Genomic DNA, 17,864 nt, shown 5'->3' on the forward strand with positions numbered 1-17,864 from the left:
CTCATATTATTCCTTCTTATTGAGATTTATCCAAATGAATCATGGTTTCTCTTTTGATTTCTCAGAATCATAACTTGAATTTTTTATAAATCAAGATTTTTTTATGATTCCTTCATTTACTAAAGAGGAGAATTATGTAAACAAACAACGATCTTGATAATTATAACTTGAGATTTGTATATAAATCAATATTGTTCATTATAGTTCCTTCGTTTTACTAACGAGAATGTTTATTCAAAATTTTCTCTTGATTTCTCAGAATTTATAACATAAGATTACATTTGAAGATAGTGACTATTTCATCTCCTAAGATTTTTTTTTGTTATTTACTAAAGAGGAGATTTGTCAAAAATGACTCATGATCTTTTAGTATTCATGATTTGATATTTTATTTTTGATGATTGAAATATTGATGTAAACTTATCATTGTTATTAATATTTGTTATAATCTAAAAATTGATGTAAAAAGAAAAATTTTGTACCATTGTATTCTTCCTTTTGATAGTGACAAAGGAGGAGAAAATATTGCTAGCTTGCATATTTCAAGGAGAGAAAACTTGCAAGCATACACATTGTAAAGAGAAGCAAAAAGTTGCTATCTCAAGAGAAGAAAAAATTTTGCTAAACTTTACATTCTCAAGAACTTGCTAGCTTGCATATCGTAAAAGGAAGCAAAGAATTTGCTAGCCTGCACATTTCAAGAAGAAGCAAATTGATAGCTTGCAAGAAAAGAAAGAATTTACTATCTTGCACGTATTGGAAGAAGCAAAAGTGCAAACTTACACATCTCAAGAAGCAAAATTTATAAATTTGCATAACTCAAAATTGTTACTAGCTTGTATGTTATAAAATATGCATATCTCAAAAACTTGTAAGATACACTTCTCCTTTTTGTTGATGACAAAGGGGAAGAAGATATGATGCTGAGTTGAATCATGCATGGTATGATGTACTTTTATGTTTTAAAATAATTTAAAATATTACATCAATAAAATATTACTTTTATTGATGTACTTCAATATAATATATTGATAGGGGGAGTTTGGTTGAAACTCCGTCATCAATTGGTTATCATCATAAAAAAGAGAGAGATTGTTGAATCTCGAATTTTGATGATAAAATCAATTCATGGGTTTATGATCTAATTTACGTTTTGAGTGACGTAGGACTAGCTTCAATCAAGGAGAGGCAAATTGATTGAAGCAAGAGAAATCAAACGTTGGGCAGGAGTTAAACATGTTAGAAGATTAGTCGACGTGCTGGCAAAAGGACTTCGTGTAGTTCGGGTATCGTGCTGGAAGAATCAGACTTTGCACTAAAGAGATCGGATATTACAAATGTTGGGAAATCTTGCGAGGGGGGGGGCGACATCACATGCGCAGTGGAAAAACAAAAAATAAAATCCCCAATTCCCAAAGATATGTTCGTCATCGTGCGAAGATTGGCACGTAAAAATCCATGAAATAGAAAACCATGTGTGAGATAGATTATGTTACCTAGGGAGATTGTATATCCCTAAATCTCTACAGATCTCTAGGAGAGGGTGAAGAAGGTCAAGCATTCTCCTCTCTAGCGGTAATCCACACAGTAGGGCTACGATGACGCTCCTCAAAACTCTAGGCCTGATCTGGGTGGAGAGGGGGAGGAAAATAGGAGAGGAAGCAAAAATCTCTAACCTATAAACTATTGAAACCTTCCTATTTATAGAGGTCTCCTATCAACTTAACCCTAATGGATCCTCCATATTGAGTATTGGACCTCCATCCACCTACCCAAGCCTCTTAGATTGGTGGATCTCTATCTAATACTCTCTCATGGGCTCTTATTGGATCTCATCCATAAGATCTAATAATTCAGGGGCTTATTGGATATCCAATTGTTGAATCTCATATTTTGATGATAAAATTAATTGATGAGTTTGTGATCTAATCTGCGTTTTGAGTGACACAGGACTAGATTCGATCAAGGAGAGGCAAATTGATTAAAGTATGAGGAATTGGACATTGGGCAGGAGTGAACATGTTAGAAGATTGGACGTTGGGCTGGAGGATCAGTTGACGTGTCGGCAGAAAGCTTCGTGCCATGAATTCGAGCATTGGACCGAAGAAGCAGATATTGCGCCAAGGAGATCAGAGTTGTGGAGTCAACATGCCGATTGGGCAAAAGGCCGCAAAAGAGGACGATGCTCCGAAGGATTAGACGAAGCGTCGATGAACCAATGACATGCCGGACAAAGGATTCATGCTTTGTAACCATTTGTCTATGATCAAAGTAGTTTAGGGGGCTAATTGAGTTAGCTTTTGGAGTAATCATGCTAACTCAATTATGGGCCAATTGAGCCTAAATTAGGACTGATTTGGCTCATTGGGAGGTCCATTCAGTGACCAAAAAGTTGGGTCAGGTGGTGGAACTACTTATGAGTTGGAAAACTCAAAAAACTCAATCTCCGAGGCTGTCAAGCGGTGATACCACCCAGTGACAGTGTATCAGGCAGTGGTACCTCCAGACTGAGTGGTGGTACCGCTCATACCCCAAAATCTTAGGGATTTAAATTTTGGGCTCCAAATTTGAATCCATTTATGACGTATAAATACCCCACTCTTTCCTGCTTAGAAAAGTCAGAAAGTGAGTTAAAAAGGGGAAGAATCCTTAAGTAAAAATTGTAATATCTCTTGAATAGTAGAGTCCCTTCTTCCTAGTATTTAGAAAGTTCTTCTAAAGGGAGAAGAGAGGTCTAGGTCTAAATGAGAGGTGTAAGGTTCTCTCCTGAGCTTATCAAAAGGAGAATAGAATTGTAAGAAGGTGATTGGTCTTTTCCTATTGAGGAAAGACCGTTAGTGGATGCCGATGACCTCAACGGAAGAGGAATCGGGAGTGGATATAGGTCACGACGACTGAACCACTATAAAATTTGGTTTGCATTTCTATTTTGCTATTTACATTTATTACTACTATCATACTTCCTCATTACTTTAGCCACACACTCTTACGAATGTGTTTTAAGTTAATATCTTTCCGAAATTGGTTTTAATTGAACGAAAGATTTTCGAACCGATGTAATTTTATCTGCTACACTAATTCACCTCCCCCTCTTAGTGGTCGACTCGATCCTAACAGTTAGTATCAGAGCTACATTATTTTCTCATTTGGTTTAACACCTAAGAGAAATGGCTCTTTTCGGCTTTCAAGATGGTCATTCTATTATTCATCCTCCCATGTTCAATGGGACGGACTGCACTTATTGGAAAACTTGGATGAGAGAACCCCCTCTAAACCTATGAATGAATGGAATGACTTCGAGGAAAAATCGTTTTCTTCAAATGCGAAAGCTATGAATGCTTTATTTTGCGCTTTGGGTAAAAATGAGTGTAACCATATTTCGACTTATGAAATGAATTATGAGATTTGACATACACTTGAAATCACACACGAAAGCACTAATAGAATTCAAGACTCTAAAATAAATATTTTGATATTTAACTTTAAATTATTTCAAATAAAGCCAAGCGAAAATATTATTGACATGTACACCCATTTTACGGATGTCATCAATAGTTTAAAAACTCTTGGCAAATGTTTTTCAAGTTTTGAACTTGTTAACAAGATATTAAGATATTTTCCAAAAAAGTTGGGACCCCAAAATAACGGTAATACAAGAAGCAAAAGATCTCAATAATTTTTCACTTGAAGAACTTATTAGTTCATTGATGATATATGAAATAACGTGCAATACACATGATGAACATGAGAACTACCTTCCAAAGAATAGGAAGGATTTAGCATTTCAAACAATAGAATACCACTTGAGTGATGACTCAAGTGATGATGATGACGACCTTGAACTCCTTACAATAAAGCTTAAAAAATTCTTGAAACAAGAATTAAAGAATAAAAATGAACTTAAAAAAAAAAAAAGCTAAAGAAGAAGAAGATATTCAATGTGACATGGGACAAATCGAGTACCTGTGAAGATGAGAATCAAACCAACAAAGACAATGTGGTGAACTACATATTAATGACTTTCGATGATGAAGTAACCAAAACACTCTTAGTTTATTTTGAAATTACTTGATGCTTTTCATGAGTTTTTTTAAAATTAGTTAGTAAAAAATTATCATGCTAGTGATTTAAAAAAAATTAAAAAAATTCGAGTATGACAATTGCATGATAACTCTTAGCACTAAGCATGAAAAGTTAGATTCATTTAAAAAGAAAAATACATTACAAACAAAATGATTTTGATTGAAAATGTTTTATATTTACTGAAGTAAGAATGTGTATCTTGATGATTTCCGTATTGTTTTTTATTTTGATTGAAAATGCGTTATATTTAATTAAATCATGTTTGATGATTTAATGATGCATAACGATGCAAGACATAATAAAAATGTTAAAAGTTTTGGTACCATGTTTAATGATTTAATTATGAATGATGATTTGAAATCATGCTTAATGAGTTTATATTTTGAAATTATGCATGATGATCTTTGTGATGTATGGCTTATTGATCTTTGTCATGATAAACATTGCTTTTAAACAATGATGCATATTTTTATTTGGCATAAATGAAAAAGGCATGCTTGTATAAAATAAATCACATGAATTGAAACAACTAAAAAGAGGAAAGTATTTTTCTTGAAAATTTCTTTTTCTCTATCTTATCGATTTTTTAAAAAGAGATTAATGAATCTATTTATATTTTTTATGAATCTCTTGAAAATGATTTTCATGATTTGACAATTTGAATTTCAATAAATCGTATCTATAACATGATCTTGAATTCTTGGAATTATAACTCGAAATCTTTTATGAATCAAGATCTCTTATTATGTGTTCTTGTATCATTTAAGAGGAGATTTTTTTTATGAATCATGATTTTTTGAATTACAACTTGAGATTTCTTATGCATGAATCGAGATTATTTATTATTTGTTCTCCTACAATTCTTTTGTTGTTTACTAAAGAGAATCTCTTTCTCAGAATTCATGATTTAAAATTTCATTTGAAGATCTTTTTGTTAGGATCAAGTGCGCACTAAGAGGGGGGGATGAATTAGTGCACCAGAAAATATTTCGTACATTTGAAGGAAATCGATTCGGAAAGATAATTACTTTAAAACGTAAGAGAGCGTAAGTATAGTGAAAGCAAGATGAGGAGAAGTATTTTGCTATAAACTGATTTGCAGTTAAAGAAGATTGCTCAAAACAAAATGCAAACCAGATTTAGAGTGGTTTGGTTAATATAACCTACATCCACTTTCGGCTTCCTCCTCCAACAAGGTCACTAACATCCACTAGAGGTCTTCCTTCAATAGGCAAAGGCAAACCACCTTTTACAGCTTTTCTCCTTTTGCCGGGCTTAGGAGACAACCCTTACAAGTTTCACTCCTCTCTTGAATGATCTCAACACTTAGAAAGGAAGGAGGAAAACTCTAGTACTTTTACAACTCTTTAACACTTCAAAGACTCAAGAATATATCAAGATTTCGTTCCCATTCATGCATAAAAGGGTGAGGTATTTATAGACCCCAATGACTTTAAAAAATGGAGCCAAGAAGTGTCTAATCCTAGATTTCTAAGGTCCTAGCGATACCACCGCCATTACTAGGCGGTACTATGTTAGAACCCTTGCAGATTCTAAACTTGGGGTTGATCTCTTTAGGGGATCGGCCTCCTTGGAACTCTATAGGGGTTCCTCCCTCCAAGTTGCTGCTCAAAGGCTGCAGAAAAGATTCATCTATTGCTTAAGAAAAGATAAGGAATACATGGCTATTTATAGGGCTTCGAAACCCTAACTCCTAATAGGACTCCTACTTAAAACTCTTACTTCTAACCAACTCCTAATATGACTCCTACTCAAGACTCCTATTCCCTTACAACTCCTAATTCTTCTCTAAGAAAAAACCTCCTAACCCTAGCCGGCCTCTTCATCTCTTTAATAGGGGTCAGGTTAGGTTGGTTTTACATGAATGTCCCTCTCAATTAGGATTCTCCTAGCTAGAGTCCTAACAGACCCGCCCTCTTCAAATCAGCCTTGTCCTCAAGGCTGAGATTCCATGAACTCAGGGAACCGAGTCTTTAGCTCCTCATATGGTTCTCATGTGGCATCTTCAAGTGGTAAATTATTCCAATGCACTATTACTTCAGTAGAGAGACGTCGGCGACGCATCACGATCCTGCGATCGAGGATGGCTTGTGGTTGAGCTTGAATAACTCCATCCTCAGTGGTGTTGTGCAGTTAGATCTGGGGTGACTCGTGTTCTCCCAACATGGGCTTCAGGCATGACATGTGGAAGATAGGGTGAATTTTGGCATCCTTAGGTAATTTAAGTCTATACGTCACTGCTCCAATACGCTCTATGATCTGATAGGGCCCAAAAAATCATGGTGATAGCTTCATGGAGGCTCGAGTGTTGATGGAGAGTTATTTGTATGGTTATAGGCGAAGATAAACCCAATCTCCTACTGAAAATTCTCTTTCGCTTCGTCGTGTGTCGGCTTATTGCTTTATTCTGGCTTGAGCTGTTGAGAGATTATCTTTTAATAGTTGTAGGAGTTTGTCCCTATCAGTCAATTCTTGTTCAACCTGATCTACCTTGACCGAGCCAATTACATAATTTGGAATCACAAGGGCCGGTCGACCATACAATGCTTCATAAGGGCACATTTTGTAGATGAATGATATGTAGTATTATACCACGATTCGGCCCAAGGAAGCCATTTTTCTAACTCTTTTGGTCGGTCGCTAGCGAAACATGGAAGGTACATCTCTAAACACCTGTTTACCACATTTGTTTGGCCGTCAGTTTGTTGATGATACGCTGTGCTCATCTTGAGTTTGGTGCCTTGTAACTGGAATAACTCAGTCCAAAATTTACTAGTGAAGATCCTATCACGATCACTTACAATGGACCTTGGCATCCCATGCAGTTTAACAATATTTTCTATGAAAACTTGGGCAATACTAGCAGTAGTGTAGGGACTTCTCACAGCACAAAAATGAGCATATTTCGTAAGTCGATCAACCACCACGAGAATTGTACTTTTACCTTTGGCAGGTGGCAGCCCTTCAATGAAGTCCATGGAGATGTCAGTCCACACCGAGTCCGGTATAGGTAGTGGTTGTAGTTTCCCTGGATTTGCCATAGTTTCACCCTTGTGCTATTGACATACATCACATTGTGCCACATATTCAGCAATAATTTTTTTCATCCCTCTCCAATAAAAATTTTGCTTCATTCTTTTGTAGGTTCTTAGGAATCCAGAGTACCCTGCTGATGGTATGGAGCGCATTTCATGCGGGATGATTGTGATACAAGGAGAGTCAGGTATAAGCACAATACGACCTTTATAGCGTAGATCCCTCGAATCCCAAGTGTAGTGGGCTATTGCACTTGGATCCTCCTCCAATATTTTTATAATTTTGCTGATCTTTGGATCCTTCTACCATTCTTCCCTAATGTCCACGAGGAGACTAGTGGTAGGAAGGGAGATGGCTGAAACCTTAGCTTGCTCAAGTAGCCGGGAGAGTGCATCTGCAACAACGTTTTCTTTCCCCTTTTTGTAAATAATTTCATAATTAAATCCAAGAAGTTTGGTTACTCATTTTTGTTGCTCAGGGGATGATATCTTTTGCTCCAAAAAATACTTGAGGCTTCTATGGTCAGTTTTAATTTGAAATCGCCGGCCGATCAGGTAGGGTCTCCACCTCATTACTACGTGTACAATGGCGAGCATCTCCTTATCATATACAGACATGTTTTGATGGGAGGGAGATAATGCCTTGCTAGTGTATGCGAGTGGTCGACCATCTTGCATAAGAACGCTCCAATTCCGACTCTAGATGCGTCGGTCTCAATGATGAAGGGTCGGCTGAAATCTGGTAGCGCTAGCACCGGCGTCATTGTCATGGCTACCTTAAGTTTGTCGAAGGCAGTAGAGGCTTTGTCCGACCATTGGAAAGCATCTTTTTTCAGTAGAGAAGTGAGTGGTGCACTGAACTTCCCATAGTCCTTAACTAATTTTCGGTAGTAGCCTATTAGTCCAAGGAACTTGCGTAGTAATTTCACGTTTGTAGGTTTCGGCCAGCCTTGCATTGTCTCAATTTTTGTTGGGTCTACCGCCACTCCTTTTGATATTATGTGCCCAAGGTACTCTTTGTTTTGCTGGAGAAAGCTACACTTTGGTTGCTTACAAAAAGAGTATTCTCTTGAAGGATCGTCAGAACAATCCGTAAATGCTGAAAGTGAGTCTCAAGAGAAGGGCTGTAAATGAGAATATCATCGAAAAATACCAGCACAAATTTGTGAAGAAAGCTCCGAAAAATATCATTCATGAGACTTTGAAAGGTTGAAGGAGCATTAGTGAGTCCAAAAGGCATTACCAAGAATTCATAATGACCATCATGTGTGCGGAATGTAGTTTTTGGAATGTCATCTTCACATACCCGAATTTGGTGGTAACCGGATCAGAGGTCCAACTTCATGAAGACTGTTAGGATCAAGAGCACTAAGAGGAGGGGGGGGGGGGGGGGGTGAATTAGTGCAGCGGAAATCTTTCATGATAAAAACAAAAAACGTTCGAACGATAAAAGCGATTTCGGTGTGAAAGCCGATTCTAAGATTACTTTAACTTAAGATCAAGCGAGATGACGTTAAAGTAAATCTATGAAGGCCATTTGCAGTTATGATGAAAATCAGAATATAAGCGCAAACTGAAATACGATGTTCATACGATAAAAGCGATTTCGGGATCTTAAGCCCCAACCCAGTTTGAATTTGGAGCTCAAAACTATCAATTCCCGAAATTTCGGGATCTGGCGGTAGCACCTCCTGACTGGGGCGGTTGCACCGCCTGGTAGAGATTGAAGACCGAGCCTCTAGGCGGTGCCACCTCCTGTCAGGGGCGGTTACACCTCCTGCCAGAGCTCGAAGACCGAGCTCAGGCGGTGCCACTGCCTGACTGAGGCGGTTGCACCGCTCAGGCAGAGCTCGGAGACCGAGCCCAGGCGGTGCCACCTCTGTCAGGGGCGGTTGCACCTCCTGCTAGAGCTCGAAGACTGAGCTCAGGCGGTGCCACCGCCTGACTGAGCCTGGCAGAAATAGGGTTCGAATGGGTTGATCCATTCGGCCCAATTTGGGTTTTCCAAGGGCCCAATTGCCCCAAGATTAAGTTAATGGGATCACCTCCCATTTCCAACTTAATCATTATGCTAACTACGATATTTCTTAAGACATTTACTGCAACTTTCTCCGGTGCATCAATCGCTTCTTCCAGCGAACTTCCGTCGATCATCTGATGAACCCTCGGTGATGCTCCTGCGGACTTCCGACAAACTACTGGACTTGCGACGATCCACTTGGCGAGTTCCAATGAACTTCTTTGGCAAGCTCATGTACTTCTCGGATTTGTTCCCGCAGAACCTTCGACGACTGTCCGAACTTCCGTCGAACTCTCGAACTCCCAACGTGATCATTGTCTTGACTCTAGCGTAACTCCTGCTGCATATCTTATTTTCATCGTAGTTAATCCTGCACACTTATCTCAATATATAGATTAGATAACAAATGACAATTGACTTCATTATCAAAATCCGAGATTCAACAAAGACTCGAGCTCCTTTTAATTCATCAAGAAGTTCATCCACCACTGGTATTGGGTACTTGTCCTTGACGGTGATGCCATTTAAAACTCGGTAGTCGATGCACATCAGCCAAGTTCCATCCTTCTTGCGTACAAGTAGCACTGGTGAGGAATAGGGGCTGCAACTTGGCCGAATCACCCTTGTTTCAAGCATCTCCTTTACGATCTTTTCAATTTCATCTTTTTGGAGGTGAGGATATCGGGACAATCGAGTGTTTGCTGGTGGCTTGCCCGGAAGGATTGGAATTCGATGCTCTTGTTGTCGAGAAGGAGGAAGACCGCATGGTTCAGCAAAAATGTCAGCAAATTCAGTAAGCAATTGGGTAAGATTTTGATTTTCAATTTCTATTTTATTCCACTCTGGTTACTGTTGGAGGTGCATCAAAAAGCCACCATTTAAGTTGTGTAAAACTTTCTACATTCTTTGGGTCGAAACAGTGGTAACGTTGCTTCCGTGCTTCCCGCGTAGGATAATATGTTTGCCTTTACAGTAGAATTTCATCATTAATTTAGAAAAGTTCCAAGGGACATCACCTAGTGTAATTAGCCATTCTATACCAAGCACTGCCTCATAGTCATCAAGTGGTAGGAGGAAGAAATCGGTGATAATTTCTTGGTCTTGTAGTAATAGTTTCACCTGCGGGCATCTTTGGTCGCACTTTAGGATTCTGCCGTCAGCCACCTTTACATCGAACTTGCTGCAACCTTCAATATGCAGTGCCATCCGAGCAGCAACCTTACTATTCAGAAAGTTATTAGTGCTGCCCATGTCGATGAGAATAGTAATCGGCTGTTGTTTGAGAAGGTCTCCAACTTTCATCGTTTGCGGGTTTGAGTAGCCGGCTAGTGCGTGTACCGTAATGTCGGTCGGTTGTGGCTCTTCTTCCATATCTTCTATTTCATATTCAAGGCTCTCTTCTAGATGTTCAATGACTGTTAGAACCCTTGCAGATTCTAAACTTGGGGTTGATCTCTTTAGGAGATCGGCCTCCTTGGAACTCTATAGGGGTTCCTCCCTCCAAGTTGCTGCTCAAAGGCTGCAGAAAAGATTCATCTATTACTTATGAAAAGAGGTGGAATACCTGACTATTTATAATGCTTCTAAACCCTAACTCCTAATAGGACTCTTACTTAAGACTCCTACTTCTAACCAACTCCTAATAGGACTCCTACTCAAGACTCATACTTCTAACTAACTCCTAATAGGACTCCAACTGAAGACTCCTATTCCTTTACAACTCCTTATTCTTCTCTAAGAAATAACCTCCTAACCCTAGTCGGACACTTCACCTCTTTAATAAGGGTCGGCTTAGGTAGGTTTTGCATGAATGTCCCTCTCAATTAGGACTCTCCTAGCTAGAGTCATAACAAACCCGCCCTCTTCAAATCAGCCTTATCCTTGAGGCTGACGATTCATGAATTTTGGGAATTTGATATTCAAGTCATCATAGTTCTCCCAAGTGGCATCTTCTATTAGTAGGTTTGCCCATTGTATTAGCAATTCAGTAGTGGATCGTCGTCGTCGAGTCACGATCCGTTGATCAATAATGGCACTTGGCTGAGTTAGAAGTTCTCCTTGGGTAGTCATATTTGGTGGGTGGCTTTGGGCTGTCTCCAAGCATCTATTTACAACTTCCGTCTAGCCGTCGGTTTGTGGGTGATATGTCATACTCCTTTTCAATTTAGTATCCTGCATATGGAATAACTTTGTCCAAAATCTGCTCGTGAAGATACAAGTAGAATTTATCATAAACACAATGCGTCCCTTATAGTCTAATTCTTTTGAGTCCCAATTGTAATGAGCCATGGGGCTTGGTGCTTCCTCCAATTTTTTTATAATCTTACTAGTCTCTTAATCTTCCTACCATTCCATCTTAATATCCTTAAGAAAGTTGCTGGTCGGAAGTGAAACGGCCGAAACTTCAACTTGCTCGGGTAGCTGCGAAAGCGCATTTGCAAGAACATTCTCTTTCCCCGTTTTGTAAGTTATTTCATAATCAAATCCAAGAAGTTTTGTTACCCATTTTTGCTGCTCAGAGGATGATATCTTTCACTCCAAAACGTACTTGAGGCTTTTATGGTCGGTTTTAATTTGAAATCGTCGGCCAATCAAGTAAGTTCTCCACCTCGTTTCTGCACGCAGAATGGCGAGCATCTTCTTATCATATGTTGACTTATTTTGATGGGAGGGAGATAATTCCTTGCTAGTGTATGTAAGTGGTCGACCATCTTGCATGAGAATGGCTCCAATTCTGACTCCAGATGCATCGGCCTCAATAATGAAGGGTTGGTTGAAATCTGGTAGTGTTAGCACCGACGTCGTCGTCATGGCTATCTTAAGTTTGTCAAAGGCAGTGGAGGCTCTGTCTGACCATTGGAAGACATCTTTTTTCAGTAAGGAAGTAAGTGGTGCATTGATCTCTCCATAGTTTTTCACGAACTTGCAGTAGAAGCCTGTTAAACCCAGAAAGCCATGTAGCAATTTTATGTTCCTTAGGGTCAGCCAGTTTTGCATTGCTCCAATTTTGAAGGGGTCTACTGCCACACCTTCCTCTGATATGATGTGCCCAAGATATTCCACCTTCTTTTGAAGAAAGCAAAAGTTCATAGTGATTGTTGTGTGTTCAAAAGGTGATTTTCGGTATGTCTTCTTCGCATACTCGTATTTGATGATACCCGGATCGAATGTCGAGCTTTGTAAAGATTTGTGCTCCCTTTCATCTAGCAACTCATCTACTACTGCAATAGGGTATTTATCCTTGATGGTTATGTCATTGAGAGCTCGGTAATCAACACATAATCGCCATATTCCATCATTCTTTCGTATGAGGAGCACCGGTGAAGAGTAGGGACTGCAACATGGCCGAATAACTCCTGTTTTAAGCATCTCTTTTACAATCCTTTCTATTTCATCCTTTTGGAGATGTGGATACTGATATGGCTGAGCATTTGCTGGAGATTTGCCGGGAAGAATTGTTATACAATGATCATGCCGACGGGTAAGAGGTAGGTTGCGCGGTTCGTCAAATATATCTGAAAATTCAACAAGCAAAGGAAGTAGATTTGGATCTTCAAATTTTGTTGGCTCTCCCTTAGTTTACTACTCAAGTTGTACCAAAAAGCCGTAGCATACTTTATGCAAAACCTTCTTCATTTGTTGTGTGCAAATCGTTGTTACGTCGCCCCCACGTTTCCCGTTCAATATCACTTGTTTCTCCTTACTGTAAAATTTCATAATTAGTTGCATAAAATTTCAAGAAATATCACCTAATGTCATCAACCATTTAATTCTGAGCATGGCCTCATGATCATCAAGAGGGAGAAGGAAAAATATGCAATTTTCTCTTGGTAAGGCCTCAAGATCAGCAACAGTTTCACTTGCGGGCGCCTACGATCATACTGCAAAATCCATCCATCGGCGACCTTAACGTCAAACCTGTTGCAATTCTCGATAGGTAAGACCATCTGGATAGTAACCTTACTGTTTAGAAAGTTATTAGTACTGCCCGTGTCGATGAGAACAGTGATCGATTGTTGTTTGAGAAGGCCTCCAACTTTCATCGTTTGCGGGTTTGAGTAGCCGGCTAGTGTATGTACCGTAACTTCGATTGGTTGTGGCTCTTCTTCTACATCTTCTTCTTCATGTTCAAGGCTCTCTTCTGGATGTTCAATGACCTCTTCTTCTATTGGTTCAATCATAAGAAGTATCCCTTTACTACAGCGATGCTCACGGCTCCACGGCTCGTCACAATGCCAACATAACCCCTTCGCATATCGCTCCCGAAGCTCTTATCCTGTTAACCTCTTTGGTGTAGGGACTTGGTCGACAGTAGGGGAGGCTGAGGGCTTCAATATTACGGGTTGAGGAGCAACCCTAGTCCTCCGAGCTTCATGGTTCAATTGCACCTCTTGATGTCGTGCGAAAGAGATGGCTGCCATAAGCGTATACGGTTGTCGTGCTTTAACTTCTCCTCGGATCTCTGGCTTCAAGCCCTCAATGAAGGTCCTCAATAGCTATTTTTGAGACCAATCATGAGTTTGATTAGATAACCTTTCAAACCTAGTTTGGTACTCCTGAATGGTGGAGGTTTGTCAGATCTTTGCTAGTTGTTCGTCAATATTCTCGTAATCGATTGGTCTGAAGAGGATTAGCAGTCCTTCTTTGAATTGTCACCATGAAAGAACTCCATAAGTATGTTCAAACCAGTCAAACCACTGTATAGCATCGCCTTCAAGATGTATAGCTGCAATTTTCACCATAGATGCATCCGCGGTTTTGTGGTACCGAAAATATCGCTCCGCGCGCGAGATCCAACCAATCGGGTCTCCTTCTTCCCATCTAGGGAAGTCCACTCTCATGCATGGATAGTTGGGGTCAGATATAGAGCCTCCCCTCCCTTGGAAGTCATCTCTTTGGGATTGGTGCGATTGGGCAAAGCTCTCTCCTTGATATGATTTCTTCGGGCTTAGTGGTTGGCCCAATCTGAGTTTGGTAAAGAGCGTCCGAATCTTATCCTCCATTCGTACCTCCAAGGCTTCGAATTTAGCATTGATTACCTCCTTAGATGCCATAGTATATGCCCCTAAATCTATGATGTTAAGATCTTTCTTTTGTTATTGGGTTAAAGGCATGTATAGGTTGAGAGAAGTGATGGTCAAAAGGGTTGGTGGATTGGTGGATATAGGCTGCGGTTTAGGCTTGTTTTGTGGCTGTTTTGGGAGCAGTTTGATGGTGTGGTTTGGTAGAGTTTTAGGGCTGTGGATGAATATTTTGGATCTATGGTAGATAGTAGCAAAGGTTTGACAGAAATCCGTGGAAGTTGCAGCAAGTATGTGTTGTCTTGTAAGAGTAGAATTATCGTCGAAGAAACAACGGTTTCTCGACATAATTTCCACAAAAAACTTGAGAGAATTGAGGAGGGAATTGATAGAAAAATCACAGTTTATATGACAGCAAGGATGTCTAATTTAATCAAGAAAATTTCAGTAGTATAACAGCAAGGAAATTGGTGCAAGTTGCGATTGCAGAATTCTCGTTGAAAAATTTCAGCGGTTTACGACGAAAATTTACAGCAACACAAAATTATTTTTAGAGATGAATTCCTTAATAAATCAATCTTAGATGGAAGCCAAGATGATCTATGAAGTGTATAAGAAATTTCATTCAAAAAAGATTGCAAATAGATGGGTTAAGGCAACAATATGCGGCTGAAATTTTCTGTAGCACAGATTTTTAAGTATAGCAGATTGAATGTAAAAGATCTGTGGTTTATATTGAGATTTTTTTGATGAAACCAAAGGGAAATCCACTGTTAGGAAGTGTCAAAGCTATCATAAAAATTTCATAGAGATTTGGATAGATACAACGTATATCAGGTTTAAACAAACAGTGCTATGCGGCTGAAATTTTACAGTGCAGATTTTCAAGTATAGCAGATTAGACGTAAAATATCAAAAGTTTATATTGAGAATTTTTTGACAAAACCAAAGGAAATCTGCTGTTAGGAAATGTCAAAGATGTCATAAAAATTTCATAAAGATTTGGATAGAAAATACACAGTAGCAAGATCAAACAGACGGTGCTATACGGTTGGAATTCTACAATGTATCTTTCGTCGTAGAGATGAAAACTTTATGACGAAAAGTTTATGCAGCAATTTAGGAATAATTTTTTTTGGATTTTCAAATGAGGATAACTAAATTACAGCAGCAGTAAGGTAGAAAACCAGAACCTATTGCAATTCACGGGGAGATCAAAGGATGATTCGTAGTGGTGGATATGATGGCGGAATTTGGCGACGATCTTTTAAGCAATTGTGGGAATTGCTTTGGGCGGTTCTACAGGGTTGATGGATGGCTGTGGAAGGGCAGCAAGATGCGAAGAACGCTGCTCTGATACCAGGTGTTAGAACCCTTGCAAATTCTAAACTTGTGGTTGATCTCTTTAGGGGATCGGCCTCCTTGGAACTCTATAGGGGTTCCTACCTCCAAGTTGCTGCTCAAAGGCTGCAGAAAAGATTCATATATTTCTTATGAAAAGAGGTGGAATACATGACTATTTATAGGGCTTCTAAACCCTAACTCCTAATAGGACTCTTACTTAAGACTCCTACTTCTAACCAACTCCTAATAGGACTCCTACTTCTAACCAACTCCTAATAGGACTCCTACTCAAGACTCCTATTCCTTTACAACTCCTTATTCTTCTCTAAGAAATAACCTCCTAACCCTAGCCGGCCACTTCACCTCTTTAATAGGGGTCGGCTTAGGTAGGTTTTACATGAATGTCCCTCTCAATTAGGACTCTCCTAGCTAGAGTCCTAACAATGACCTCTTCTTCTACTGGTTCAATCATAAGAAGTCTCCCTTTTCTACAGCGATGCTCATGGCTCCACGGCTCGTCGCAATGCCAACATAACCCCTTTGCAGATCGCTCCCGAAGTTCTTCTCTTGTTAACCTTTTCGGTGCAGGGACTCGGTTGATAGTAGGGGGGGCTGAGGGCTTTAGTATTGTAGGTCGAGGAGTGATCCTAGTCCTCCGCGCTTCATGGTTCAATCGCTCCTCTTGAAGTCGTACGAAAGAGATGGCTGCCATAAGCGTGTATGGTTGTTGCGTCTTAACTTCTCCCTGGATCTCCGGCTTTAAGCCCACAATAAAGGTCCCCAATAGCTGTTTTTCAGACCAATCATGAGTTTGATTAGATAACCTTTCGAACCTGGTTTGGTACTCCTAAATGGTGGAGGTTTATCGGATCTTTGCTAGTTGTCTGTCAATGTTCTCGTAATAAGTTGGTCCGAAGCGGTTCAGTAGTCCTTCTTTGAATTATCGCTATGAAAGGACTCCATAAGTTTGTTCAAACCAGTCAAACCATTGTATGGCATCCCCTTCAAGATGTATAGCTGCAATTTCCACCATAGATGCAGCCGTAGTTTTATGGTACCGAAAATATCGCTCCGCGCGCGAGATCCAACCAATTGGGTCCCTTTCTTCCCATCTAGGAAAGTCCACTCTCTTGCATGAATAATTGGGGTCGGTCATAGAGACTCTCCTCTCTTGTGATTTCTTCGAGCTTGGTGGTCGGCCCAAACTGAATTCGGTAAGGAGAGTCCGAATCTTATCCTCCATTCGTGCTTCGAAGGCTTCAAATTTAGCATTGATTGCCTCCTCATATGCCATAGTATATGAATCCAAATTTGTGATGTTAAGATCTCTCTTTTATTGACGGGTTAAAGGCATTAGGTTTGTAAAAGAAAGGATTGTAAAAGATATAGGTTGAGAGAAGTGATGGTTGAAAGGGTTGGTGGATTGGTAGATGTAGGCTGCGGTTTAGGTTTGTTTTGTGGCTCTTTTGGGTGCAGTTTGAGGGTGTGGTTTGGTGGAGTTTTAGGGTTGTGGATGAAAGTTTTTGATCTGTGGTTGATGGCAGCAAAGGTTTGATAGAAATCAGTGAAAGTTTGCTGTAGAATTGTGTTGTCTTGTAATAGCAGAATTGTCATCGAAGAAACAGCGGTTTCTCGATGAAATCTCCACCAAAAATTTGAGAGATTTGAGGAGGGAATTGACAGTAATATCTTAGTTTATATGACAACAAGGATGTCCAATTTAATCAAGAAAATTTTGTAGAGGTTTGGACAGAGAAAATATAGTATCAAGATCAAACAAATAGTGCTATGCGGCTGAAATTCTGCAATATATCTTTTGTTGTAGAGATGAAAACTTTGTGACGAAAAGTTTATGCAGCAATATAGGAACAAATTTTTTTTTTTTTGGATTTTCGGATAGGTATAACTAAATTGCAACAACAGTAAGGTAGGAAACTAGAACCTGTTGCAATTCACAAGGAGATCAAAGGATGATCCGCGATGGTGGAGATGATGGCAGAATTTGGCGATGATGCCAAGAACACTGCTCTGATACCAAGTGATAGAACCCTTGCAGATTCTAAACTTGGGGTTGATCTCTTTACGGGATCGGCCTCCTTGGAACTCTATAGGGGTTCCTCCCTCCAAATTGCTGCTCAAAGGCTGCAGAAAAGATTCATCTATTGCTTAAGGAAAGAGAACGAATACATGGCTATTTATAGGGCTTCTAAACCCTAACTCCTAATAGGACTCCTACTTAAGACTCTTACTTCTAACCAACTCCTAATATGACTCCTACTCAAGACTCCTATTCCCTTACAACTCCTAATTCTTCTCTAAGAAAAAACCTCCTAACCCTAG

Source organism: Musa acuminata, chromosome BXJ3-11 (genome assembly GCF_036884655.1).
Source record: "Musa acuminata AAA Group cultivar baxijiao chromosome BXJ3-11, Cavendish_Baxijiao_AAA, whole genome shotgun sequence".
Classification (NCBI taxonomy): Eukaryota; Viridiplantae; Streptophyta; class Magnoliopsida; order Zingiberales; family Musaceae; genus Musa; species Musa acuminata.